The sequence below is a fragment of the Hakea prostrata genome, chromosome 4, assembly GCF_041222555.1.
Source record: "Hakea prostrata isolate BN-2017 chromosome 4, UWA_Hpros_2, whole genome shotgun sequence".
NCBI lineage: Eukaryota > Viridiplantae > Streptophyta > Magnoliopsida > Proteales > Proteaceae > Hakea > Hakea prostrata.
In genome coordinates, this window is record NC_142603.1 from 56,676,519 (window position 1) to 56,698,033 (window position 21,515).

General features: G+C 41.0%; 2 pseudogenes; both read right to left on the reverse strand.

Annotated features, from left to right (window-relative positions):
• Window positions 1-5,870: 5,870 nt before the first annotated feature.
• LOC149019796 (pectinesterase pseudogene) lies at window positions 5,871-7,710 on the reverse strand (annotated as a pseudogene).
• A 12,369-nt stretch (window positions 7,711-20,079) lies between these two features.
• Window positions 20,080-21,495, reverse strand: LOC149019797 (pectinesterase pseudogene; annotated as a pseudogene).
• Between the last annotated feature and the right edge of the window lie 20 nt (window positions 21,496-21,515).

Consider the following 21,515-nt stretch of genomic DNA (forward strand, 5'->3'; position numbering starts at 1 on the left):
TTGCGGAATCATTAGAAAAGGTAAGAATCCTCAAACCCTCTTCTTTGAGCTTGGTTTTATGAGGTATTCTTCCCAATAAATGATGGATTTGGGTAGTTGATGCATGTTAGGTCTAATGAATGCTTGTATTTAGTTATATTTATGCTTCTTTATAGTTTAGAAGTGGTTTGTGCGAATCATTGCGAAAGATTTTGTGTTTTGACTCTTAGAGATGCTCCCGGGCAACTCGCAAGAGCCAAATTTGAAGTTTTTTTATCCATAATGAATTGGATCAAATTGAAGGTACCCTTAGGACCCTATTTCTACTAATTAGACATTCCCAAAGTTTTGTTTCGATTCGACTTCGAATCGATGGCCAAATATTGATTTTAGCCAAAACTAGGTTGAGAACGGTGGGTTTGAACCTAGTTGGCATATTAGGCTTTTGTTGGGTGATTTTGGGAACTCTATTAAAACCCAATTGACTTCTAATTTATGTCTATTGATCTTCTTACATGATTAGGTTTATTTTGATTATAATCACCAACTCGTGAGTGTGACTTTGTGGAACTTTGGAGAGCTTATACTAACTAGAAAGGTGAGGAATATACTTAACCTCATCTTGCATGTTTAATCATGTTAATTAAATTTCATTATTGATATCTTGCCTTGCTTTAGTATTTATTTTCTTGTGTTCATGTATGGGACTTTGCACGAATGAAAGGTAAGAAAATATGTTTGCTTCCATTTTCAATATTCTTTGAAAATAATATGAGAATGCATGAGATGGATGAGATTGAATGGAGTGAGTTTTTCTTTTATTTTCAAATCCTAAATAATTGATGTGATGATATATGGATGATGTTGGATTAAATTACTCTTTTTATTTTATGTTTCAAACTAGGGTTGTGGGTTCGCCCATTACCCTAGTGAACTTACATGAGTATGCATCTAGACCTAAGTATAGTACATGAATGCTAAGTGTCTAGAAGTATTTGGCTCGGTAACCTCATGAGTACTACTACCCTTTCGGCCGGGGTATTGAAGCCGGTTAACCAGTGATGTTAGTGATTGGGTCCTGAGTGTCAAATAGGCCCACTATCATCATAGAGATGTAGGGTTGCATATAATAGATAAGAGCTCCTGGGTGCTCAAGACTGATAACCAACCCGTGAGAGGACATGGAGAGCATCATGTTCATTATATGTGGATGACCATTGGGTTAAGGAATGGGATCCAACAGATGCCTCCCGTTGAGGATTTCATTCCTAGGTGGGGAAATATCAAACCAAAAGGGCACTAGGCATGAGGGGAGATATTGGATACTGAACCGAGTTGGTTGGTGTCATAAGGGAAGTATCTATACCACATGTGGTACGAGATTGTATGACTTTGCACTGGGTTAGGATTATCCTTTACCCGCGCCAAATCTCATACCAAACGGTGATGTGAGAGAGTGGTGACCTATACCCCAACCATGGCTTGACAGGACTTTACCCAACAACCACGGAGAACCCAATAGACATCTCTTGTTGAGGGAGAGTGACTGAGACCGCCCAAAAAAGATTGGTGTTCAAACTTAATGCGTGTCTACCATAGAGACCTCATGATAGAGTTAGGAGCATAATATTATAACCATTCATACATCATTATCATTATCATTAATTACATTAGCGATACTCAAGCTATATGTGTAGTGTGGTATCTTGTGTACGAATGCATGATATGATGTGGAATCTTGTGAACGAGTGCATGATATGATGTTGAGTTGAACTCACTGAGTTCTATTGAACTCATTCCTTTTTATATGTCTATTTCTATTAGAGTATTATGCAGGTTATGAGCACTCCTTCCAAGTGGAGGATTCGTCGCCAACAGACTTTCTTGAAGGAGTGACTGAAGAAGATGTAGATTCACGTGGAATTTTATGCCCGTGCAATACTATTCTTATGAAGTTGGATTCCATTAGGGAATCAATTTAGTTTAAATTCCGCTACAACAAACTATGCTTCCTTTAAACTCTAATGTCCATTTTGATTAACTTTAGATAATGGATGATTGTAACCTTTTGACAATTCAGATTTGATAAATTTATACTTAAACTTGATTTATTCTTGTCCTTTTAATTATGCTATATCATGTGTTGTATGGAATTGTCACTGAACCTAGGTCTTGCGGTGTATCACCCCTACGGGTATTCAGGTATGACAGAATCCGGCTGGGTGTGGTGTGACATTGTGCGTCGATTGTATGGCACTCAACAAGGTAACTATCAAAAACAAGTATCCCATTCTTTTGATTGACGATCTCTTTGATAAGCTTGGTGGTGCAAAATACTTCACCAAGTTGGACATGCGGTCAGGGTATTACCAAGTCCGCATTGAGGAGGGTGACGAACCGAAGATTACTTGTGTGACTCGATATGGGGCATATGAGTTCTTAGTGATGCCTTTGGCCTCACCAATACACCAGCCACATTTTTCACCCTCATGAACAAGATATTCCACTCTTACCTCGACAAATTTGTGGTCGTGTACTTGGATGTCATCGTCATCTATAGCAACACATTGGAGGAACATGCACAACGTCTAAGGTTGGTTCTTCAAACCCTAAAGGAGAATCAACTATACCTAAAAAAGGGGAAGTGCACATTTGCACAAGAGGAGGTGATGTTCCCAGGTCACAAGGTAAGGGGCAGAACATTAAGAATGGATGAGAGTAAGGTGATAGCAATTTGGGAATGGGAGGCACCCACCAAGGTTGGTGAATTGAGGTCTTTTCTAGGCCTTGTGAACTACTACCGGAGGTTCATTGCTGGATACTCAAAGAGGGCAGCTCCACTCACGGATCTACTAAAGAAGAACAAAGGCGGTGATGGAAGAACCTGTGCTTGCCTTGCCAGACTATGGCATGCCATTCGAGGTACATACGAATGTGACCGACTTTGTAATTGGAGGGGTGTTGATGCAAGAAATACAGCCTATTGCATATGAGAGTCACAAGCTCAATGAGATAGAGCGGCGCTATACAGTGCATGAGAAGGAGATGATCGCGACAATGCATTGCCTAAGGACATGGTGACATTACTTGTTGGGGTCGACGTTTGTGGTGAAGATGGATAATGTGGCTACTAGCTACTTCCAAACCCAAAAGAAGTTGAGTCCGAAACAAGCTAAGTGGCAAGATTTCCTCGCGGAATTTGACTTCACCTTTGAGTATAAACCCGGGAAAGCAAACAAGGTGACCGACTCGCTAAGTCCAAAAGCGGAGTTGGCATCTCTTAACCAACTAGAAGGAGAGTTTTTAAGCCTTATCAAGGAGGGGTACGAGCATGACCCAATGTCTAAGAACTTGCTTACCCTAGCCAAGGAAGGTAAAACAAGGTGGTTTTGGGAGAGGATGGTGTTCTCTATACCAAGAAGAAGAGGAACTTTGTTCCTAAGTGGAACAACCTAAGGAGGAACCTTATCCATGAATGCCACGGCACCAAGTGGGCTGGTCACCCAGGGAAAGACGTGCACCTGCATGCATTGTTGGAAGCAACTTACTAATGGCCTCAGATGCGGGATGATATTGAGGCTTATGTAAGGACTTGTCTTGTGTGCCAACAAGACAAGGTGGAGCAACAACAACCACGAGGTTTGTTGGAACCATTGCCTACACCAAGTCGTGCTTGGGAGAGTGTATCTGTGGACTTCATCAGCGCTCTACCTAAGTCCGAATGATGTGGGTCAATTATGGTGGTGGTAAATCGGCTATCAAAATATGGCACGTTTGTGGCAGCACCAAGGGATTACACAGTAGAAGAAGTAGCTAGGCTATTCCTAAAGAATGTGGTCAAGTATTGGGGGGTGCCACAATCGATTCATCAGTGATCGTGACCCTTGCTTCACGGGGAGGTTTGGGGCGGCATTGTTCAAGTTGTTGGGCACATCCTTAGGATACTCAACAAGCTTTCATCCCCAAACAGATAGACATACTAAACATGTCAACAACTTACTTGAGCTATACTTGAGGCACTTTATGAGTGCCAACCAGCGAGATTGGCCCAAGTTGCTTGATGTGGCTCAATTTTCAATCAATCTCCAAAGATGCAAGGCCACAAATCAAATCCCATTTGAGATCGCCGCAAGGCAACAACTGTTAACACCACACACTATAGTGACGGGTTATACGGGAAAGAGCCCCTCAGCTTAAAGTTCGCCAAGGAGTGGCAAGAGAGTTTGGATGTGGCTAAGTCATACTTAGACAAAGCCACAAAGAAGATGAAGAAGTGAGCCGACAAGGATAAATGACCCGCAAACTTTGAAATAGGGGATATGGTCATGGTGAAGTCCTACCGCAACAATTCAAGTCCTTGTGAAAGGTACATAAAGGATTGATCCGTCAGTATAAAGGCCCGTTCAAAGTTGTGAAGAAGGTGGGTAAGGTTTCCTATCAACTAGACCTCCCACCAAAGCTTAAGATCCATCTTGTCTTTCATGCAAGTATGTTGAAGCCTTACCAAGGAGATGCGGAGGATCCTAGTCGTGGGACTTCTACAAGGGCACCTATGAGTATAATGACATCCTATGACAATGACTCTAAGTATATAATGGCGGATTGAGTAATGCGCAAACGCGGGGTGCCTCGGAGTAGAGAGTATTTGGTGAAATGGAAGGGATTGCCCGAGAGCGAAGCAAGTTGGGAACCAAAAAATGCATTGTGGTAGTTCCAAGAACAAATAAGGAGGTTCCACAATGAAAACACGATGAGGACGTCGACGGAATAGGCCGGGGGAGAATGACACAACCTAATTATCATGACATGCCCAATTTGTCATGGGCCCAACGGTATAATATTAATGGGCCACACATAGCCAAGCCTAACTTAGCAAAAGTTATAATGAGCCCACATTCTAGAAAGAAGGGAGATTTTAGAGGAATCTTACAACTAGAAAATATATTGCCTCTAGAAATGTCCCTAGAAATATCTAGATCTACTAGGATGTTCCTAACCATTAAATTATGGACACTTGTACATAATCTCAACCATTCATTGTATCCTACTTTCACCTATAAATAGGGGAGGGACTCATTTGTACAAAGTGTCAAACAAGTGATCAATACAAGTTCTCTCAAGGTTCTCTCTGGCTTGCTTTTGCAGTTTCGTTCATCGGCATCTCCTCCCGTTGGTTAGGCAATTGTGCCCTAACTACTTTTTGCTCTATTTCTCACAGACGGTGCCAATGATGCATAATTCGCTGGAGTGATATACCACAAATAACACCAATAGGACCATAATGGTTCAATTTGATTTTGAATCTACTCTCACCTTCAAGGTTAACGAAGAACAGTTAGAAACGGAGCCGATCAGTTGGATCAGTGCTCCATCTCCGATAGTCAAGTCAGTAGTTGAAGAAGGATTTAGGTTGCTGAGCTCAGAGGAGCTCAAAGAAATTTGAATGTCAAAAAGCGAGAAAGTGCAGGATCTTTTGAATGAATCGGAGTGTCTTACTTACCTTCTGCCTATGCTCGAGCTCTATTTATAGATCTCCTTTACTTCCTTAATCTTGCTTGAGCCGTCGATTAAGCATTGTGAAATCAATGGTTAGGATTAGATCCTTACATGGTTATCAGTTCGATCCTGTGTCTGAATTGAACCGCTGGTTAGCACCGGACGACTCAACGCGAACTGGGTTTTGGGGTATTTATCCACAACATGATGTTCTTTGATTCATCCATAGGAGGGAGATGATTAAAAAGGAAGAAGAATGAACGATTGATTGCTTTCCCAATCCTTGAAAATGAGACAAATTGATTGTACGTACAAGTTGTACTCACTATTGCTTGAAGTCAAGGTAAAATGGAAAACTGGTGTGCATCAACCAGTCATTTCCTTTCAACAAATTTCTAATTTGCGGTCCACTTAAGAGTCTCCTCTCTTTTATGAAGGACATGGAAGGTACTCCAGCCGACCCTCCGAGTAGTGTCGGCACCAGGCCCACTGTTGGCGTACTCAGCGTAGTAACATGTCTTTTCGTTATTTTTCCACCCCAACCACCCCTCAGGGCGGATGAAGGCTCCCAGATCAGATTCCATGATGATCGTCGTTGAGTATTGCTTCCATGGGCGGCCCAAGTATGTGGGGAACTTGGTCTCAAGTAGACTCTTATCGGCCACGATGCGGCAATCCTGGATCACAAGTGCTGTTGTTTCTTTCAGGTCACTTTTCCCGTGCGCAATCACCACGTTCTCTTGGCCGTTCATGGGTTTCATGACAATGATCGTTGATTCCTGGATTAACGTCAAAGAGTCACCAAATATGAAGTCTATGGTGCCACTGATGGTACAGTTGCGATAGAACTGACGATGTGTTGCTGCCCACAATGTGTCTTGGTGCCCGTCCATCCTGCAATTGTAGAAGGCTGACATGTCGGATTCCACCATTAGAGCCACCGCCTGGTTCCCTTCTGGCCCCGCTGTGTTTGCAAATCCCATTGATTTCGCCATAAATCTAGCCCCTGTGGCCGCTACATAAATTACAAGGTTCCTCAATCAGTTGGTAATTAATGTCCAACCGTGTGGTGGAGAAGCTAATTAGCTTCAAATTAATTAGAAATGATGGAATAGGGTTTTTTTTTTTTTAGTGCTTACTGAAAGTGGCTGTTTCATTTGTCGACCCTTGATTGTTGCCTTCGGGGACGTGCTTATTCCCTGTGATGACGCTCTTCGTAGGGCCATCTCCGTACATGAAGACATCTTTCTGGTAGTAACCCACTTGAACTTGTTCTTCATAAACACCAGCCTTAACATAAATAACGTACCCTGCTGTGTGGTCCCGGGGGATGGCGGCTACAGCTGAGCCGATTGTACGGTACTTGCCGCTACCATCTTTGGCCACCACAGCGTTTGGCGTTGGATTTTCTACCCCAGCTAGGAGCTTGCGGTCTGCTTCCGATAACCATGTGGGGTAGCCTTTGTTGTCCGCCTCGATGGGCCCCTCCGCCGCTCGAGGCCCCTCTGCTGCTTGAGGTCCCTCCGCTGCTCGAGGCCCCTCTGCCGCTTGAGGCCCCTCTGCCGCCTTGATGGGCCCCTCTGCCGCCTTGATGGGCCCCTCCACCGCCTCTAAGAGTCGTGACTTTGGGATATCATTGTCGACATGCAAATTCAGGTCACAGAGGATATCGGAGAAATCCACTGTGATTGCAAGTGCATTGCTTGTGAGTTGCGTGGAATTGAGGAGCGACTCTATCATGCACGACTTCAGTTTCGGATCTAAAATCTCGTCTCTGCACCTCTCGTGGTAATACACCACGGCACTCAACCCGATGGCAAGGTCAGGCACGCGTTCGTTCACCTTCTTCAAATCATTTTCAACTACCACATTGATCGACTCCTCGAGCTCATTGATGGCCGATTGCAGCAATCTCTTACACACTGCCAATCTCTTCTCATTCTTGACCAATGAATTTTCCATAACTGCTCGCACCTTATCAAGGGTAGCAGAAACTGGAACCCTGATGAATTCCTTGGGATCAACAATTTCGTTTTTGGCAACGTCGCAGAGCGTGTGCATGCAAGCATCTTTGTAGCTCGTTCTTTCACATATGGCCGCCATAGTCTTCGTTCCTTTAGAGAAGTCTGAGTCTTTTTTGCCTTCATTATTGGAGTTGTGGTTCGAATGGCCGACCACCATGCCTACCAAGAGAAAGAGCGAAAAACCAGCAATTATTGTCTTGTTCTTGCCCATCTTCTCGTTGGAAGGAATTGTGCACTAGGCGAAAAGACTCTGTGACTTCCCCGGTCTCCAGGTGATGGATTAAAGATGAATATATGGAGAACCCAACACACACATATATACTAGCAAGGGGCCAGGGGGAGAGAGAAGGATTTAAGCATGGCCTCACGTTGCTTTTATTAACTAAAAAAATCTGCCCTATTAATAGCATAGATATTTGTAATTTGTAATTTGTTGTCCATGAACCGTGCATGGAATGGGTGAGAACGAGTGGATGATCGAACAGCAAAACAAAGTTCATCCAGGTGGTTGGCGATTAGCAAGACAGCTATCAATCTAAGGTTGAAAAATGAATGATGCGTTCGAATGAGCTTGATTGGTGCTCCCAAATAATTTCCGCTTGAAACTTTTATTCTAGTGGTTATGTTGGATTGTTCTAATTTAAAGCATAACTTTGCAAAGTCAGTTAAATCTATATGGGTTTGATGTTTAATTTATCAACGAGTAAAATAAGTAAATAATCCCCAAGGACTTCACCTGTCCACAATGACCCAATGACTATCAGTGAACATATCAACCTTTGATTCTATATATGGTATATTTAAATTTTAAATATATGTGTATAAAAGCTGAGGATGTGATCGACGAATTAGCTGTATGCAATGTCGCCGGTATTTCATTCACATTATTTTTGTATTTCGTTTAAAAAAAAGTATTCCTGTACATCCAAAATTTTCTTTCCACGACCTATTTAATATGGAGTGCCCCGGATAGTTTATGTTTAAGTGGGTTGCGAAAAGAAATTTCAAGGGTAGAGAAGTATTGAGAGGGGAGGATCTGAATTAAATAACCAAATAAAGATTATTAACGATAAAAACAAATATTAAAAAGGAGATAAATAAACCTCAATAAAAAGGTTGATTTTTGTCCAGATTTTATGAGCATCACTTTCTTAGGGTCACGTGTCATCAAACCCATATCCTATCAACTCGAATGGAGATAGGCCCAGACCTTATTTCTATTAGATTACTAACCCACCTATTTATAACGTTACAATGCATGTAAAAGAATGCAAAATAGTATGACGACACAAAAAAAAAAAAGAAGGGTAATTATTGTTAGTCTTGTACTGTAGCTTAATTCTTGAAGTGAATTTGTTATTTGTGAAATTTATTTATTTGTGGAATTACTGTTGTTTCCCTCAATAGTCAATTCTAACAGTGCTAAGAGATTGTTGTAGTTGGACATTTAATGTCTATTTTGTCCATGAATCAAGAAGCCTAAAGACTATATTATCCTCTTTTAGAATAGATTTTATACTTGTGTTCTTATCAAAATAAATAAATACATAAAAAATAGAACCCTATTAGTAGGATGAAGTTTCTAAATTATTTTTTTGAGTAAAAAAAACTTTTCAAAAATAATAACGTCAAACTAGAAAGTAAGTAAATAAAAGCCTATTGGTAATAGGAATTTCTTAAAATTGATAGCGTCAAATTAAAAAGTAAATAACAAAAACTAAAAAAATAACACCAAATTGAGAAATAAATGTATAAAACCTAAAAACTTAGAAGCTATGTGGTTCACCCATACAGATTTTGTTGATACTATGCGATAGGGCTAGAAAACAAATCATCCCTTGCCTGCTGCCTTACATCATTTGCAAGAAGAATTGTCTACTTGGAACAAACAAAACTTTCGGGAACATTGAAGCTGCGAAAAGAAGTTTGTATGCTCGCCTAGGGGGTCCAAAGAAAACTTGCAGCAGGACCCTATAACCCTTTTTTAGGGAGATTGGAAGAGGATCTTATAGTTGAACTTGAAAAAGTTTTGCAAATAGAGGAAATTCTATGGGCCCAAAAATCGAGGAAAAGTTGGATTTTACAAGGTGATAGGAATACGAGGTATTTTCACATATCTACTCTAAACAGAAAGAAGAGAAATAAAATTGAAGGCCTCAAGGGAAAAGATAATCAATGGATTTTTGAGGATGCAGATCTAAAAAATCATGTTGTCAATTATTTCATAGGTCTCTTTACTGAGGATAATATTGATCTAGATCCTTTCCAAACAGATCATAATTTCCCAGCTTTAGACCATGATTGGTTATCTATCCTTAGTAATGAGCTTACTGATGAGGAGATTTATCGTGCTGTTCATCAAATTGGTCCATGGAAGGCTCCAGGACCAGATGGTTTTCAAGCTGCTTTCTATCAGAAAACTTGGAGTATTACAGGTAAAGATGTTTGCAAGACTGTGGCCAGAGCCTTTAATGGAGAGTTGGAGACTAAGATCAATGAGACTTTGTTAGTATTGATTCCCAAAATAGACAAACCTGAGAAGATTACACAATTCCGGGCTATATATCTATGTAATGTCAGCCTCAAAATTCTGACTAAGTTGATAACTAACAGATTGAAGGAGTTTATGCCTAGCCTTGTTGCACCCAATCAAGTCAGTTTTGTTCCTGGAAGGAATATTCAGGATAATATCATTGTTGTACAAGAACTTTTTCACTCCATGAAGCGAAAAGGAGGAAAAATCCATCAGATGGCTATTAAAATCGACTTGGAAAAGGCATATGATCGAATTCGGTGGGAATTTATTGTTGATTCACTTTTGAAAGCAGGAGAACCATCCAAACTGGTCAATGTGATTATGATGTGCATTACAGATCCAACCTTTAGAATTCTCTGGAATGGGGAAGGTACAAAAGAATTTAAACCTTCCAGAGGAATTCGCCAGGGGGACCCTTTGTCGCCCTATTTATTTGTCATTTGCATGGAGAGATTGACCCACTGTATCCAAGATGCATTGGCTGCAGGGAAGTGGATCCCTGGTCGTATTCGTAAAGGGGGTATGAGAATCTTCCATCTTATGTTTGCTGATGATGTAGTTCTTTTTGCAGAAGCTTCCCTAGAGCAAATTACCACTGTGAAGGAATGCTTGGATAAATTTTGCAACACATCGGGAAGCAAAGTGAGCACAGAGAAAACCCGTATTTTCTTCTCCAAAAATGTAGAGAGCCAGAGAGCAAAGGAGATTGCACAAAGAAGCGGCTTTACCATGATAGATGATTTGGGCAGATATCTAGGGGTACCTATTCACTATAAAAGAGACAAGAAAGGTAGTTATCAATACATTATTAACAAGGTATCAGATCGGCTCTCCAGTTGGAAAGCTTCTTCACTTATCCTTGCGGGACGAATTGTCCTGGCAAAATCAGTTGTAATGACTATACCTTACTACTCGATGCAGACAGCTTTGATTCCAAAAGGGGTCCTAGGTGAAGTTGAAAAACTAACTCGAGCCTTTATATGGGGCAAGTCCAACCAGAAGAAAAAAAAGGCACATCTTGTGAGCTGGAACGAGATTTGTAGACCGAAGGTGGAAGGCGGTTTAGGCTTTAGGAAGCTTCGGGTGATGAATGAAGCCTTTATCATGAAACTCGCTTGGGGGTTAAAAAGCATAACTCACTGTGGTCAGCATTTCTTCAAGATAAATATGGATCAAAAAGGCGTAAACACCCCTTTAAAGCAGCCTCTTCTGATTCTCCATTGTGGCAAGCTATCTGCAGAGTTGAAAATAGAATGAAAGAGCATTGCAAAATAAAAATTGGAGATGGAAGGAGCACTTATTTCTGGAGGGACAACTGGTTAGATAGAGAAGGTAATTTGGAAGACCATGTGATTTCTCCAGTTCCCAGTCAGTGGCAGTGGGAAGTCGTTAACCAATACTTGGAAAGTAATGGCATGGAATGGACAACAAAAATTGAGGGATACCTCCCTACAGAAATCTGCACCAAACTGAAGGATTTCCCACTCCCCTCTAGTAACAATGGATCTAATGTCATGTCTTGGATCCCATCCACTAAAGTTTTTTTCAATAAGCTCTGCATATGAGACATTGATAAAGAACGAACCAACTGTAGATATGGGAATATTCGATGAAAATTTTTGGAATAATTCTTGGAAACTTCATCTCCCAAACCGATTTTGCAGTTTCTTTTGGCTAGTTGTAAAGAATCGGTTGATGACTAATGCTAGAAAGCGCCACTTGCATCTTCAAGATAATGATAAATGCAATATTTGCATGACAGAGGTGGAAGATGTATTACATGTATTTAGGGATTGTTGCTTTGCAAGAAGCATTTGGAAACGTATGGTTAAACCACGATATCAAATATGGTTTTTTAGGTGCGAAAAGCAGGAATGGATCTATGCCAATATCTGTGGGTTTGCTGCCAAATGGAGCAACGATTGGCCTGAGCGATTTGTGTGCACCCTACAATTTCTTTGGGGATGGCGAAATCGAGATATCCATGAGGTAGATTTTTCCAGACCAGGGAATGGTGTGCTCATTATCGAGAAATTTTATTGAGCCAATAAGGAAGCTTGGACAACATGCCGAAGCCTATTCTTGATCCAAGTAAAGAATTGGAAGTTTTAGGGTGGACATACCCTAGAAGAGGATGGTTTAAGTGCAATACGGATGCTGCTATGAAAGTGAAGGAATACTACGCTCAATTAGCTGGGGTGATCCGGGATCAAGAAGGCTTGTTCAAAGGAGGATTTGCTATCAAGATTCCTCTATGCCATGTAGTAGAGGCGGAAATGCGCGCAATCAAAGAAGGGTAAAGGTAGTGTTGGATATGGGAGCATGGCCACTCCAAATAGAATCAGACTCGCTGAAGGTCATAAGGTTAATGGACCCAGAAGTTAATGAGCAAGGATCGATGGGAAGATTAGTTGCTGAAATTCGAAGCCTATATGCTTCTCAAGGCCATGTTAGATTTAATCATGTGAGGCGTCAAATAACAAGGCTGCTGATTGGTTGTCTAAGAAGCGGCTAATTGGAAGAGATGATCTGGTCTTTTTCAATGATCCCCCGCAGGAAATGACAAACATCCTTAGAGAGGATTTTCTCAAGAGTTGTGCTTTAGTTTGATTTGGTTTTGTTTTTTGGGTCTTTTGACCCTGTTTTGTAACCCCAAAAAAAATAATTAAGGAGTAACTAGTGATCCACTAGAAGTATGTCCCTACAGTATTATATGATCTTATAAATTACTTTTATCATAAAAATAAAAATAAAAAATAAAAGAGTAAAATTTTTTTTTTGGTAATTTATATTTTGAATATTGATTTTGATTTTTGGAAGGAGAGTAAGGAGTTGGGTTGAGAGTCATGGAGAAGAAGAGAAGACTGAGGATTTTTTTTCTTTTCTGTTTTCTCTCTTTATTTTGATTAGAGAATAAGATTGTTTAATTAGGACCAATTTTTTTCTAATTAGTAAGAACAGTAATGTAATTTCTACCCAAAAAAATAGTAATGTATTTTAATATAAAATATATTGAAATTTTCAAATAAATAAAAATGCCACGTTATGACATGGCTAACAAAGTTTAATGGCAAGATGACATTATTAGTTACAAGTAAAGTCTAAGATTGGATTAATAATTAGAAAAGTATAGGAGATAAAGTAAAAATTAAGCTATAGTACAGCGGATAGTAGTAATTATCCCAATAAAATCTATATGTAGCATGTATTTTTCTTTGGGAACTTAGGTTTGTCAGCCAACTTATGTGCACTTTAACTATGTCCTTAGAGGGTAATTGTTATATAGAATTTATATGTATGTAAGGTAATACATATATAACGTGGGGTTTTCCCTTAGCCTGAGAGGATTCTAATATATAACATATTTTCTTGATTCAGTAATCATCATCTGTATCCACGCCAATGGCTGACCTATGACGGGGCCGGAGGAGGCCTTGCGGCCCATGCCTCACCCCCCCCCCCCCGCCTCATTTTCTGAAAATTTTGATTAGTTTCTTTAATTTTTCTAGATTTTTCTATTCCCACATGTAAGATATCACTATTTGACGCGAAAACATCATTTGCTGTGCACAACTCTCTACTTTACAGAGCAGTACACATAAATACCAAATAATAGGCTAAAGAGGCAAAAAATTACAAGCTTATTTTGGACCTTTTAAATTTGAAATCATGCTTCAAATTTCAGTATATTGTTTGACATCTATATGCAATGTTGTGCACCGGAATAGGTTTTTTTCTTTCCTATTTGGCCCCTTAAATATTGAGCATAGTTTTTAAAAGTAAAGTAATGGATATAAATGTCATTCATAAATAGAAACTAACTCCTCAATCTCTATTTCTCTCTCCTCAATCCCTATTTATTTTCTCCTCTCTGCTCTCCTCTTTTCTTCCTATTTACTCTCTTCTCTTTCTACAAAATGGGCTATAGGAAATTTGGAATAAAATCTTCTCTACAATTAGATATTCAAAATGTCATTTTTAATTAGAAATAACTTCTCAATCCCTATTTGTTCACTCCTCTCTCCTCTCTCTTCTCTCCTCTTGCTTGTCTTCCTATTTATTCTCTTCTCTTTCTACCAACGTGGGTTAAGAAAAATTTAGAAAAAAAATCTACTCCACAAGTAGATATTCTTTTTATTTCTCAATTTATTTATTTTTTTCTCATTTTTTTTTTGTTATTCTTTTTATTTGATTTTATAGTCTCTATTTCTTTATTTCTTCTACAAATTTTGTTACTTGACTTTATATTGTGAATAAAATATAACGTTACAACGCATGTAAGGGCATGCAAAATAGTATGACTAGGGCTGCAACTAGGCCAAGCTGGGCCAAGCTTTTGCAATCCCAAGCCCATCCCTATATTTTCTAATCTGAGCCCATTCCCGCCTTGACCCTAGTTCAGGGCCAAGGATTATTGTCTTTGGCCCTAAGCCCCAAGCCAAGCCCACTCTCGCCTTAATTGGCCCTACTTGGGTCAGGTCGGGATGGGTTGGCCCTGATTGGCCCTAATTGGCCATGGCCCTGGCCCTGTCCCTAGCCCTGATTAGCCCTGATTGGCCCTGTCCCTGGCCCTAATTGGCCCTGACCCTGATTAGCCTTGTGTCTGGCCCTGATTGACCCTATCTTGGCCCAAGCCTTAATTGGTCCTATCCTTGGACCTAAAATATCAAATTTAAATTCATAAAAACAATATATAATAATAATAATAATAATAATAATAATAATAATAATAATAATAATAAAAGTATCATAAGTAAACTAAAAATAAAATTCATAGAAATATAAGATGATTCAAGCTCATACAAAATGATAAAATAATCAATAAGTTGATAATGTTGCTTTAAACATAGATAAATTCATACTCCATAATTCTATATTGATCTCTAAAAGTCTCTCATTGCTTTGATGATGGAAATTGAAAACCTCTTCCATTACTTTGGTGATGGAAATTGAAAACCCCTCCCATTGATATCCTTATTCAACAACAACAAAAAATCATATTTAAAACTTTGTTAAGTAAATCAACGATAATTTAGTATTGATATTTTTTTTTGTAGTTAAAGAAAATTATATTTTAGTTACAAACATAGCTATCTGTCCTTAATATTTTTCCCCTCTTCTTCTAAAATATCACATTGGAGGCAAAAGAAAGATGTCAATATTCATGATGAGAAGTTGGGGTCTAGATTTGTTAGATATTAATTCTCTATATACTAGCTTTTATTATTTATAATATATTATCTCGCCTTACTCCCAAAAAGAAAATCAACAATTTTTTGGAACTAAAAATGACTTAGTTCAAAAAATAAAAATTATCTTAAAAATAATAAAAAGTGAACTCATAATCTAATATGATAAAAATGACTGAAGGTCAAAATCAAGACTTATAGTTTTATCAATGTTAATGTGAAGATTAGGGTAAAAATCTAATACATGATCAGGGTCAAATTAACATGAAGACTAGAGCCAAAATTAGGGTCAGGATCGGGCCAAAATCAGGTGGATGCTTACTACATTGGTAATGAATATATAATTTATTTTTATTAATTTTTTACAAAACATGATCATGTTTTTAAAATTTGACACGTTTGAAATATTCGCCTATGTGGATTATAATTAATTCCTCTCCATATGGATGGAGGGTCTAGACTCAAATTAGGGCCTAAATCATGGGCCTAAATCAATGCCAAGATTAGAGCCAATCAGGGCCAGGATCAGAGCCAAGATCAGGGTCAAAATCAGGGCCAGAATCAGGGCCAGGATTAGGGTCAGAATCAGGGCTAGAATCAGGGCCAGGATCAGGGTCGAGATCAGAATCAAAATCAGGGCTAGAATCAGGGCCAAAATCAGGGACGGGCCGGGATGGGTTGGGCGGGCCAGAGAGTAATCCCAGGCCTGCCCTTGGCCCTAGTTCAGGAGGAGAAGAGGAGAAATTTATTCTGGACACCATGTGCTGCCTATTGTATTGATCGGATACTTGAAGATTTTGTAAACATAAAGTGGGTAGGGGAGAGTATGAACAAAGGGGGGGGGGGAATTATGCTGTTCATTTACAACCGAACTTGGTTATTAAATCTTATGAAAAAAGAATTTACACATGGGTGGGATCTTCTACGATCAACGGTTACAAGGTTTGCTACAAGTTTTGCTACTTTACAGAGCTTGTTGGACAATAGGATATGTCTTAAAAGATTGTTCCAATCAAACAAATGGCTTTCATCTCGTTTTTCCAAATTGGATGAGGAAAAGGAAGTTGAGAAAATTGTATTGAATACGACATTTTGGAAGCAACTCAAGGAGCTATTGGATGCAAGCTACATACGACCATCAAAGGCACCATATGGCGCACCAGTGTTGTTCCAACGGAAGCATGACGGATCGTTGAGGCTATGCGTCGATTATATGGCACTCAACAAGGTAACTATCAAAAACAAATATCCCATTCTTTTGAATGATGATCACTTGGATAGGCTTGGCGGTGCAAAATACTTCACCAAATTGGACTTGCGGTCAGGGTATTATCAAGTCCACATTGCGGAGGGTGACGAACCGAAGACTACTTGTGTGACTCGATATGGGGCATATGAGTTCTTAGTGATGCCCTTTGGCCTCACCAATGCACCCGCCACATTTTGCACCCTCATGAACATGATATTCCACTCTTACCTCAACAAATTTGTGGTCGTGTACTTGGATGTCATCATCATCTATAGCAACACATTGGAAGAACATGCACAACATCTAAGGTTGGTTCTTCAAACCCTGAAGGAGAATCAACTATACGTGAAAAGGAGAAGTGCACATTTGCACAAGAGGAGGTGATGTTCCTAGGTCACAAGGTAGGGGGCGGAACATTAAGAATGGATGAGAGCAAGGTGAAAGCAATTAAGGAATGCGAGGCACCCACCAAGGTTGGTGAATTGAGGTCTTTTCTAGGCCTTGTGAACTACTACCGGAGGTTCATTGCAGGATACTCAAAGAGGGCAGCTCCACTCCCGGATCTACTAAAGAAAAACAAAGGTGATGATGGAAGAATCGGTGCTTGCCTTGTCAAACTATGGCATGCCATTCGAGGTACATACGAATGCGTCCGACTTTGCAATTGGAGGGGTGTTGATGCAAGAAAGACACCCTATTGCATATGAGAGTTGCAAGCTCAATGAGATTGAGCAACGCTATATAGTGCACAAGAAGGAGATGATCGCGGTACTGCATTGCCTAAGGACATGGTGACATTACTTGTTGGGGTCGAAGTTCGTGGTGAAGACGGATAATGTGGCTACTAGCTATTTCCAAAACCCAAAAGAAGTTGAGTCCGAAGCAAGCTAGGTGGCAAGATTTCCTCGCGGAATTTGACTTCACCTTTGAGTATAAACGCGGGAAAGCAAACGAGGTGGCCGACGCGCTAAGTCCAAAAGCGGAGTTGGCATCTCTTAACCAACCGAAAAGAGAATTGTTGAACCTTATCAATGAGGAGTACGAGCATGACCCAATGGCTAAGAACTTGCTTACCCTAGCCAAGGAAGGTAAAATAAGGCGGTTTTGGGAGAGGATGGTGTTCTCTATGCCAAGAAGAAGAGGATCTTTGTTCCTAAGTGGAACAACCTAAGGAGGAACCCTATCCGTGAATGCCACGGCACCAAGTGGGCGGGTCACCCAGGGCAAAGACGCACACCTGCATTGTTGGAAGCAGCTTACTAATGGCCTCAGATGCGGGATGATATTGAGGCTTATGTAAGGACTTGACTTGTGTGCCAATAAGACAAGGTGGAGCAACAACCACCATGGGGTTTATTGGAACCATTGCCTATACCAAGTCATGCTTGGGAGAGTGTAACTATGGACTTCATCAGTGCTCTACCTAAGTCTGAAGGATGTGGGTCAATTACGGTGGTGGTAGATCGGCTATCCAAATATGGCACGTTTGTGGCTGCACTAAGGGATTGCACAACGAAAGAAGCAGCTAGGCTATTCCTACAGAATGTGGTCAAGTATTGGGGGGTGCCACAATCGATTCATCAGTGATCGTGACCCTCGCTTCACGGGGAGGTTTTGGGCAGAATTGTTCAAGTTGCTAGGCACGTCCTTGCGAGACTCAACAAGCTTTCATCCCCAAACAGATGGACATATTGTACGTGTTAACAACTTACATGAGCTATACTTGAGGCCCTTTGTGAGTGCCAACTAGCAAGATTGGGCCAAGTTGCTTGATGTGGCTCAATTTTCAATCAATCTCCGAAGAAGCGAGGCCACAAATCAAAGCCCATTTGAGATTGCCACGGGGCAACAACTATTAACACCACACACTATAGTGACGGGTTATACTAGAAAGAGCCCCTCAGCTTAAAGTTCGCCAGGGAGTGGCAAGAGAGGTTGGATGTGGCTAAGTCATACTTAGACAAAGCCACAAAGAAGGTGAAGAAGTGGGCCGACAAAGATAGACGACCTGCAACCTTTGAAATAGGGGATATGGTCATGGTGAAGCTACTACCACAACAATTCAAGTCCTTGTGAAAGGTGCATAATGGATTGGTCCATCGGTATGAAGGCCCATTCAAAGTTGTGAAGAAGGTGGGTAAAGTTTCCTATCAACTAGACCTCCCACTAAAGCTTAAGATCCATCTTGTCTTTCATGCAAGTATGTTGAAGCCTTACCAAGGAGATGCGGAGGATCCTAGTCGTGGGACTTCTACAAGGGCACCTATTAGTATAACGACATCCTATGACAATGACGCAAAGTATATAATGGCGGATCGAGTAATGCGCAAACGCGGGGTGCCTTCGAGTCGAGAGTATTTGGTGAAATGGAAGGGATTGCCCGAGAGCGAAGCAAGTTGGGAACCAGAAAATGCATTGTGGTAGTTCCAAGAACAAATAAGGAGGTTCCACAATGAAAACACGACGAGGACGTCGACGGAATAGGCCGGGGGAGAATGACACAACCTAATTATCATGACATGCCCAATTTGTCATGGGCCCAATGGTATAATATTAATGGGCCACACATAGCCAAGCCTAACTTAGCAAAAGTTATTAATGGGCCCATATTCTAGAAAAAAGGGAGATTCTAGAGGAATCTTACAACTAGAAAATACCTCGCCTCTAGAAATGTCCCTAGAAATATCCAGGTCTACTAGGATGTTCCTAACCATTAGATTATATACACTTGTACATAATCTCAACCATTCATTGTATCCTACTTTCACCTATAAATAGGGGAGGGACTCATTTGTAAAAAGCGTCAAAAAAGTGATTAATACAAGTTCTCTCAAGGTTCTCTTTGGCTTGCTTTTACAGTTTCCTACACCGGCATCTCCTACCGTTGCTCAGGCGATTGTGCCATAACTACTTTTTGCTCTATTTCTCACAGACGGTGCCAATGGTGCATAATTCGCTGGAGTGATATACCACAAATAACACCAATAGGACCAGCGCTTGTTCAATCTGATTTTGAATCCACTCTAACCTTCAAGGTTAACGAAGAACGGTTAGAAATGTAGCCGATCAGCTGGATCAGCGCTCCATCTTCGACGATCAAGTCAGTAGTTGAAGAAGGATTTAGGTTGCTGAGCTCAGAGGAGCTCAAAGAAATTTGAATGTCAACAAGCAGGAAAGTGCAGGATCTTTTGAATGAATCAGAGTGTCTTACTTACCTTCTGCCTATGCTCGAACTCTATTTATAGATCTCCTTTACTTCCTTAATCTTGCTTGAGCCGTGGATTGAGCATTGTGAATCAATGGTTAGGATTAGATCCTTACATGGTTATCAGTTTGATCCGTGTCTTGAATTGAACCGTTGGTTAGCGCCGGTCGACTCAACGCGGACTGGGTTTTGGGGTAATTTATCCAAAACATGATGTTCTTTGATTCATCCAAAGGAGGGAGATGATTAAAAAGGAAGAAGAATGAATGATTTATTGCTTTCCCAATCCTTGAAAATGAGACAAATTGATTGTATGTACAAGTTGTACTCAGTATTGCTTGAAGTCAAGGTAAAATGGAAAACTGGTGCGCATCAACCAGTCATTTCCTTTCAACAAATTTCTAATTTGCGGTCCACTTCAGAGCCTCCTCTCTTTTATGAAGGACATGGAAGGTACTCCAGCCGACCCTCCGGGTAGTGTCGGCTCCAGGCCCACTGTTGGCGTACTCAGCGTAGTAACACGTCTTTTCGTTATTTTTCCACCCCAACCACCCCTCAGGGTGGATGAAGGCACCTAGATCGGATTCCATGATAATCGTCGTTGAGTATTGCTTCCATGGGCGGCCCAAGTATGTGGGGAATTTGGACTCAAGTAGACTCTTATCGGCCACGATGTGGCAATCCTGGATCACAAGTGCTGTTGTTTCTTTCACGTCGCTTTTCCCATGCGCAGTCACCACATTCTCTTGGCCATTCATGGGTTTCTTGACAATGATCGTTGATTCTTGAATTAACGTCAAAGAGTCACCAAATATGAAGTCTATGGTGCCACTGATGGTACAGTTGCGATAGAATTGACGATGTGTCGCCGCCCACAATGTGTCTTGGTGCCCGTCCATCCTGCAATTGTAGAAGGCTGACATGTCGGATTCCACCATTAGAGCCATAGCCTGCTTCCCTTCTGGCCCTGCTGTGTTTGCAAATCCTATTGATTTCGCCATAAATCTAGCCCCCGTGGCTGCTACATAAATTACAAGGTTCCTTAATCAGTTGGTAATTAATGTCCAACCGTGTGGTGGAGAAGCTAATTAGCTTCAAATTAATTAGAAATGATGGAATAGGGTTTTTCTTTTTTAGTGCTTACTGAAAGTGGCTGTTCCGTTCGTCGACCCTTGATTGTTGCCTTTGGGGACGTGCTTATTCCCTGTGATGATGGTCTTTGTAGGGCCTTCTCCATACATGAAGACATCTTTCTGGTAGTAAGCCACTCGAACTTGTTCTTCATAAACGCCAGCCTTAACATGAATAATGTACCTGGCTGTGACGTCCAGGGGCATGGCGGCTAGAGCTAAGCCGATTGTATCGTAGTTGCCGCTACCATCTTTGGCCACCACAGCGTGTGACATTGGTTTTCCTACGCTGGTTAGGAGCTTGCGGTCTGCTTCCGATAGCCATGTCGGGTAGCCTTCGATGGGCCCCTCCGCTGCCTTGATGAACCCTTCATCCTCATGGACGTCGGGCCTCTCCACTGCCTCTTCGGGCCCCACCTGCGCCTGGAAGGGCCACACCGGCTTCCCGATGCTCCCGCCCTCCTCCGGGATGTTCCCAATCCCCGCCTCCTCGTCCGACTGGATGGGCCCCTTCGCTGCCTCGATGGGCTCCTCCGCCGCCTCTAAGAGTCGTGATTTTGGGATATCATTGTCAACATGCAAATTCAGGGTACAAAGGATATCGGAGAAATCCACTATGATTGCGAGTGCATTGCTTGTGAGTTGCGTGGAATTGAGGAGCGACTCTGTCATGCACGACTTCAGTTTCGGATCTAAAATCTCGTCTC